An 8,391-nucleotide genomic window follows, 5' to 3' on the forward strand; every position below is an offset into this window, starting at 1 on the left:
AAGCCCCAGGAAGCTAGGAATCCAGAAAAGAGCATCAGCAATGAACTTTCTTTTCCTTGGGTTTATTTTTCCTTTTCAATAAGGAGGTTTTTTTTACATTTACAAAGCCCAGGCATTTTGCCCAGAAGGCAATAGAAATGGATTGGTTTGCTAGCATGCTGTCCGAGTAAATGGAAATTTGAACCAACAATTTTTTTTTTTCTGGACAACCACAGATGTAATGCAGAAGCTTAGTGCCTGATCCATGGGTGACACAGAGTGTCCGGATTCTATGTAGGTGAATTTGGGTGACCAGCCCACCTAATCCCTACTTTATGGCTCAAACATCTGTACATCAGTCCTGTGTGCACCCTTGCAGGGTATGAATTCTGCATGGGCCTCTGTGTGGAAGGCTGTTCAATGGGCGGCTTGGGACATTCGGTCCTCTTGTGCTTCAGGTGGCTGTCCTGTCTTGACTCTTCCAAAAAATAAAGCTGGGTGTGGTGGGACACCCCCATCATCCTAGCTCTTGAGAGGCAGAGGCAGAAGGAGCAGGACTTCAAGACCGAACTCCTCCATAGATAGGGACTTCAGGCCAACCTGGGCTACATGAGACCTTGACTCTAAAAGTTTTAAAAACAACGACAGCCGGGCGGTGGTGGCACACGTCTTTAATCCCAGCACTCAGGAGGCAGAGCCAGGCGAATCTCTGTGAGTTCGAGGCTAGCCTAGTCTACAGAGTGAGTTCCAGGAAAGGCGCAAAGCTACCAGAGAAACCCTGTCTCGAAAAACAAAAACAAACAAACAAACAAACAAAAAAAGACAAAGGAGTAAGAGTGTATTTATGAATGAGCTTCGTGTAGTTTCTCTGTGATACTCATAGACTAAAAAAAACACAAAGTGTGGAGCTGACCAGATGGTTCAGCAGTGAAGAGTGAGCACTGGCTGCTCTTACGGAGAAGAGGGGTTCAGTTCCCAGCACCCACACGGCAGCTCACAACTGTCTGTAACTCCAGTCCTAGGGGCCCCAGTGGCCTCTTCTGGCTTCTGTGGGCCCTGCATACGAGTGACGCACAGATACACAATAGGACAAACACTCATACACATAAAAATAAAGAAAATTTTAAAAAGAAAGCGGATTATTTGTCTCAGTGCCTCCTATGTTTTGACAATGACTTTCCACGAAAGAAGTGACTTCTTTTTCTTTCTTTAAATTTACCTTTTCTTGCAGTGCATAAAGTTAGCTAACTCCATGGTTTATCGACTTTCAAAAATGTTGCTTGTTTGGGCTGGAGAGATGGCTTAGAGGTTAAGAGCACTGGCTGCTTTTACAGAGGACCCAGGTTTCGTTCCCAGCACCTGTAAGGTGGGTCAACAACCATCTGTGACTCCAGTTCCCGTGAACCCGACACCCCCTTCTGGCCTCCATAGGCACCAGGCAAAACACCCATTCACATAAAAATAAATAAATCTTTAAACATAAATGATGTTGGTGATCTTTCTAAAAAGGGTAAGGAGCTGGAAATCAAGCTCAGTGATATAGTGTTTACTAGATTTGTGAGCTGGAGGCCTCCCATGGGGGTGGGGGAGTTGGGGGGGGTAGGGGATCGGTGTTTCTGAGAGAAAGGTGTGGTAGGGTTTGTTTGGTAGGGCTGGGTGTGGTGGTACATACTTGAAATCCAAGTCCTGAGTAGGATTACATAAGAGGACCAGGAGGTCAGAGTCAGCCTGGACTGCGCAAGGAGACCCTGTCTCAGAAGAAGGTAGGGGAAGGACAGCTTGTAGGTAATGAATGGTTCATGTCAGTTGCCTTTTCTAAGCTGCACCACACTGTAAATCAGCTTTTACAAATATTTCTTTGGTTTGATAAAACAAACTGATTGAGGCAGGAAAAAAAATACATCTATAGTACTTATCTTCTTTTTAATCTGCTTTTAATATACCTGAAGTCAGGTGTTTAACCAATAAATTTTATCAAGTTTCCACTTAGTTGTTTATCTAAGGATCACCCTATGTCCTTTCTAAGCGTGACTAAGCAGTAGGAAAAGGTGTTTTCTTTCTTTCTCTCTTTTTTTAATTATATGAGGATGTTTGTGGAAGTGTCTTTTGTGACTTCCCTCATGTCATGTATTCGGCCTGGAGTAATTATTAAGGGAATAAAGGAATGTACAAACAGGAACAATAAGAAGAAAATTCTGTGTTATGGAATGTCACATAACCAATGAGGTTGGGGGGGGAGAATAATATAGTTCTACCTTGTACATTGTTCTGAGGGGGTAAATAGTGAGGCCACTTTAGAAAGTGGGATAGAGTTAAAAACAAAAACAAAAAACTCTAAAGGCTGGTGAGATAGCTTAGTAAATAAAGATTCTTGCTTCTGGCCAGATAATGAGGTCAATCCCTGGGATTCACATAGTTGTGGGAATTCATTCTGCCAATAGTTTTGGGGTACAAGCCTCTTGTCTTGCGGTACTTGACTGCTTAATAGGAGAGAGAGAAGGGGTGACATTCTCTTGGGGTGAGCAGACTGGGTCAGGCGGCAGGGAGTGGCTTGTTGTTGGTCCCCATCGGCCTTGAGAACAGAAGCTGGATCAGCAGCGGAGCCGCAGCATGTCTACCTTGCTTTGTATCAGTGAGCCTGTTTCCCCATCCCATCCCTTCATAAATTGATATATATATATACACACACCTCTGTGGGCTCTCACATCACATAGTGGAAGGAAAGAGTTGTCCTCTGACCTCCACATGTGCCCCATGGTACGTACACACACACACCACACCACACACCACACATACACTAAATAAATGTAATTTAGAAAATTAAATGGGGTTATTTTAAGTTACTATAAACATCAGATGGCTCTGAGCCCTGTTTTGACTAAATCATGATAATGAGTATTTGGGTGGGGACTAAGAAGGAGAGGGCAGACAATGATGGGGAGAACTTTGTTTTGTTTTGTTTTTGTTTGTTGAGACAGGGTTTCTCTGTACCTCCGTAGCCTCGAACTCACAGAGATCCGCCTGGCTCTGCCTCCCGAGTGCTGGGATTAAAGGCGTGCGCCACCGCCGCCCAAGGGGAGAACTTTTTTGTGGATTTTGTATTGTACACTTTCTACAACATGTAACCAACCTGGATCTTGTCAATAGAGTTGGCTGATTGATGAACCAAAGGAAAAGAATCAGAACGCCACGTGCCGGTGCAACCGAAAATGAGGAGAAGACTGACCACCGTATCCATCTCACCTTGGGAATTTGATCTGTACACCATCCGTCCTGTTCTTGGGATCATGTGAGCGGCTCTTTGGTATGTGAAAATGCGTGTGCTTTCATCGCCTCGTGTGGAGTCTCTCTAAACCTGGTAGTTTAGTTCTTCATTTGAGAACGCTTAGGGCAATTGTTTAGTATCCTCCTGTTTATTGTTCATTATTGGATGATCTTTATAGTCAGAACCTGCTACACTGTGACTAAAATGGTTGCATATTGAACAACTGTATTTCGGGCATTCAGAAAAGAAACACAGAGGCTGTGTACCACCTTTTGCTGGTGTTACCACCCATGTCACTTCCTGACTGGAGAGGGTGGGGGGCGGAGCAGAATGAGAGCAGTGAAGCTCTCTCCCGCCCAAGGGGAGAACTTTTTTGTGGATTTTGTATTGTACACTTTCTACAACATGTAACCAACCTGGATCTTGTCAATAGAGTTGGCTGATTGATGAACCAAAGGAAAAGAATCAGAACTGTCCAGCAGTGATGACAGCAGGGAACTCGAGTGGTCTTGAAAGGAAATGGACAGCAACTGCCAATCATTCGGATGCAGGGATGGAGCCAGCGGGGCTCCTCCTTTTGTCTGAGCACTGACAGGGTGCTGGTGCAAGGCAGGGGATGCTGAGTGGCCCACAGTGTGAGGGGAGATGATGTATTTGAAGTGCGAAGCGTGTGAACGGAGATGTCACACGAGAAGTTGGTATTTGTCTGGGACTCAGAAAAGAAGCATGATGTAGAGATATGCATTTAACAACAGTCAGCAAATAATAGCAATGAATGTCCCTGGGGGGAAATGACATAGTGGGAAGGAGTCCGGAGTGAGAGGAGGTCCACAGGAGAACCAAATGTTATAAGTGAGGCAAGAGGGGCCCACGGCAGACGAGGCTAAAATACATATCCACGGAGAGATGAAAGCTGGAAGGTATGTCAGGTAGCCCAGGAAGAGCCTCCTTCTGAGCAAGATGTTCCTGAGAGAACAAGGAACATAAAGAGTGACAGACAAAGATGATCCTCAGACTTGGCGACACAGAGGTCTTGGCTGGGCCGTGATTGAGGGGAATCCCAATTCATTGTGGAGACCTCCAGTAGACTGATCAATAAGGAATATGAATGCATTTCTAAGATAACTTTATACAATGTGGCTGATGGAAAATGAGGAGTGACTGCTAATGAGCACAGGTTTTTGGAGATGGTGGAAAGGTTCTGAATTTGATGGAATGAGGGCTGGGGGTGTAGCAAAGTTGGAAAGGCGCTTGCCTGACATTCACGAGGCCTTGGGTTTGATCCCCAGGGCTGCATAAACTGGGTACTCTTACCAGCGGATGGAGGCTGGAGGATTAGGAGTTCAAGGCCATTTTTGCTACATAGCAAATTCAAGGGTAGTGTGGGCTCCTGGAGACCCTTTATTTAAAAAAAAAAAACAAAAAAACCAGAGCCAAAAACCGGTGGAATGCTGAAGGGAGGGAGGGAATGAGAAAGGAAGGTATAGGGAGAAATAACAGTGGGGCGAGGGGGGAGCCAATGGGAACACAAAAAGGAGGAGTTGGGAGGCAGGAACATTGCATTTGCTTAGGTCACTGTTATGGGCTGAGCTGAGATTCTCCCCACTTTACATACTGAAGCCCTTGCCCCATACCCCAGAATGTGACCCTACAGCTGTTCCTTGGCTCATTAGGGCCTTATCTGATAACCCATCATAGTCTGAAAATACAAGTTGAAAATGCATTTAAAACACTTACCTGCTAAAACTGACAGCTTCACGGCATAGTACCCTGTGCAGCGCTGGCCGGTGGCCATTATAATCTCATGGCTCTCTGGGATCTGTGATGGGCTGCTGCTGCCTGGTTTCAGAAACAAGGATCACGTTACATATTGCTGGCTCGGGAAATGATCCTTATTGAAGAAGTATGTTTTCTAAGTTGTGCAGATTGATTTTTTGAGCTACTGTAAAGTCAAAAAGAGTAAGCAGGGCCCTGAAGGGACGGTACTGTGTGTTTGAAGGTAATGCCTTTCTAGGGGAGGTTTAGTGGCAGTAAGGCTGTTAGGTGCGCCTAGCTGGTGGCGTTCTTATGCAGAGGGCATGGGAACCTACAGAGTTAACAGGGACGGGTGCACATGGAGGAAAGACCACAGAGGATGTAGTCCTAAGAGGAACACTCACAAGGGCAGGAGAGAAGCCTCAAGAGAAATCAGAGTTGACCCTTGAGCTAAGATGTCTAGCACCCAATGTTTGAAAACAAATTTTAGTTGATTAAGCCACTCCATCTGTGGCATTTTACCATAACACTGTCCTGGTTGCTTTTCCTGTTGCCATGTTAAAATATTCCAACAAAAGCAACTTAAAGGAGAGCGGGATTAATCTGGACCACAGATCAAGGGTGTAATGAGACGAGAAAGCTGTGATCGTGAGATAGGATCTTGGAGGATACACCAGAAGGGTGTGGGAGCAATGGGTGGGGTGGTGTATGGCCAGCAAAAATCGATTCTAACAGTGTGGAAATAGTGGGTGAAGGGGGCATGTAAGGAGAAGCTGGTGAGTGTGTGTGCTGGCTAGTTTTATGTCAACCTGACACAAGCTAGAGTCATCTGAAATGATGGAACCTCAATTGAGAAAATGCCTCCGTAAGATCGGGCTGTGGGGCATTTTCTTAATTAGTAATTGATGAGGAGGGTCCAGCGCATTGTGGGTGGTGCCACCCCTGGGCTGGTGGTCTTGAGTTCTATAAGAAAGCAGGCTGAGCAAGCCATGTCGAGCAAGCCAGGAAGCAGCAATCTTCCATGTCTTCTGCACCAGCTCCTGTTCTCAGGTTCCAGACCTGCTGGAGTGCCTGTCCCAACTTCCTTCAGAGATGGACTACAATGTGGAAGTGTAAGCCAGATAAACCCTTTCCTCCCCAACTTGCTTTTGCTCATGATGTTTCATCATATCATTAGAAACCCTAACTAGGACAGTGGCGTTGGAGAGGGACTTCCAGAAGTTATTCCTGACTTCTCTGGAACCAGCAGCCTGAAACCAACTCCCACTCCAACAGGTGGGAGTCCTGTGGGACTAAAGTGGAGACAGACTTTGCGTAAGTTGAGGGGAACTGTCTCAAGGAGGATCATTGCACCAGTACAAACGGTCTTATTTTCTATTTCCTATTTCATTCAGAGGCCAAACTGCTATGACTAATCTATTTGTCACTCTTACCTCAGGATCCAAGGACCACTAACCTTGTGTATTTTGATATGCTTGGTAGTGAAGGACAAGTATCATGGGGATCATCAGGAGCCACTTCTGGGAGAAGAGAAAGTGCAATTGATTCCAATAGGGCAGAAGACAGGCCTCCACTCCCTATTGATCAGAAGAGGAAGCCTGGGGTCCACTGTGATTGCACATAGCTGAGGAGAGCAGGAGTGGTTAGGGTAGAGGGTGGTACACCTCGCCTCACTCAGGGGACTCTGGCTGGCTGAACCCCAGTGACTGAGGAGGAAATGGGGCGCTGTGATTGGCTAACAGATTGCTTTATTCTTTTTGGATGGATGGCCTCACTTCCGCTACAGCGGAAGAGTGTGGAGTCCCTATGGCACAGGGCAGACCCTCTTTAGAGCCTACTGAAGGATGGTGGGGGAAACATGCCTCCTTCCATTCAGCAGGAGCAAAGGAGGCCATATTTTGATAATGACATGATTCCCAGGAAGGTTAATCTGAGACAGCATTGTCTGAACTTGCTGGTTTCATCGGACTTATCATGAAGTCCATCTGTGACTTAATGAACCTTTAGAGGAGAGAGTCCAAGCACTGGTCTAGGGAAGTGCCCAAGATGACTCTTAGATGAAGAACACTCTGGAAAGTTTTCACCTAAAATAATGATCCTCTACCTTTTTGATTGTCAATGTGGCAAATACCATGCTAAATAAACATTAACCATGATTTCCATCAGGAGCCATGCCTTCTTGAAAGGGACTTTCCAAACCTCTCCTAAAGACTGAAGGTCACCCCACCCCCACCCCACAGTTGATTGTTTTCTCTGATTGACAGTCGCTGGTATAAACTCTAGGCTAGAGGAAGAGAAGTCACTAACCAGCTAAATAGTTATATTCTGATTTTTTTTTAAAGAGAATTATTTTTTAAGGTGTTAGCGTGCCCGTGCATGTGTGTATGGTGCACATTTGTAGAGAGGCCAGCAAAGGACTCCCAGCTGTCATCCTCAGGAATGCTGTGCACCTCTTTGGGGGTAGGGTCTCTCCTTGGCCTGGAACTATCTATGCTAGACTAGGTGACCAGGGAGCCCAGGAGAATCCTCCTGTGTCCTCTTCCCCAGTGCTGGGGTTACAAGTGTTCATCTCCATGCCTAGATTTTCCAATGTGGATTCTGGGAATCACGCTCGAGTCTACAATGCTTGCAAGGCAAGCACTTACTGACGGGGCAATCCCTTGCAGCTCATGTTTCTCAGAGGATTCTGTTACTAGTTGTAAGTCTGTCTATAGGAGGCCAGTCACCTTGCGCAGTGGAGTCTCCAGCTATAAAACTGAAGTCGGCCTTCAGATCCTGATATGTGCACCAGGAGAGCAAGTCCCTGTAGGCTCCTGAGGACAGCCTGCCAGGGTTCTCCTCTTTGCTTCAGATCTGGTTTCTAGTCATTTCCCTAGCTTTGTTTCAACTAGAAACTCACACATGTACCCACTCATCCACACAGTTTATTACACCACGATTGATGACCTTCCACCTTCTGTCAACGCACCTTTCCTAAAGAGACTGGAGATGCAAATTAAAGCAGGCTTTTTTAAAAGTGTGTGAAGATGGATGGCCTTCCTGGAAGATTCTAACGTACATACCCAGACCTGAGCGTCCCGCTGGTAGCCGAAGTGGGAATGCCTAATGAGAAGTGTGCCAAGTTGGTTTGTGCATCCACACTGGTTCTGTAATGAAGGAGTGGTAATAATTACACAGTGCTGTGCTTTCTGTAAGAAAGAGTCCAGGCGATGGCCTCAAGCATGTAATAAATCCTCCATCAATTATCTTTACAACTTCCTAGTACTGTACTTAAATATGATCATGGGTAAAAAGTCGATAAAGGGTGAGTCATAACGGATTAAATCTTTGACTTCTCTGCAGCCTCTTCAGCAGTCTTAGTCTTTTCTGTGTCTTCAAACAGTGGCCATTAT

Source organism: Peromyscus eremicus, chromosome 6 (assembly GCF_949786415.1).
Source record: "Peromyscus eremicus chromosome 6, PerEre_H2_v1, whole genome shotgun sequence".
Lineage (NCBI taxonomy): Eukaryota > Metazoa > Chordata > Mammalia > Rodentia > Cricetidae > Peromyscus > Peromyscus eremicus.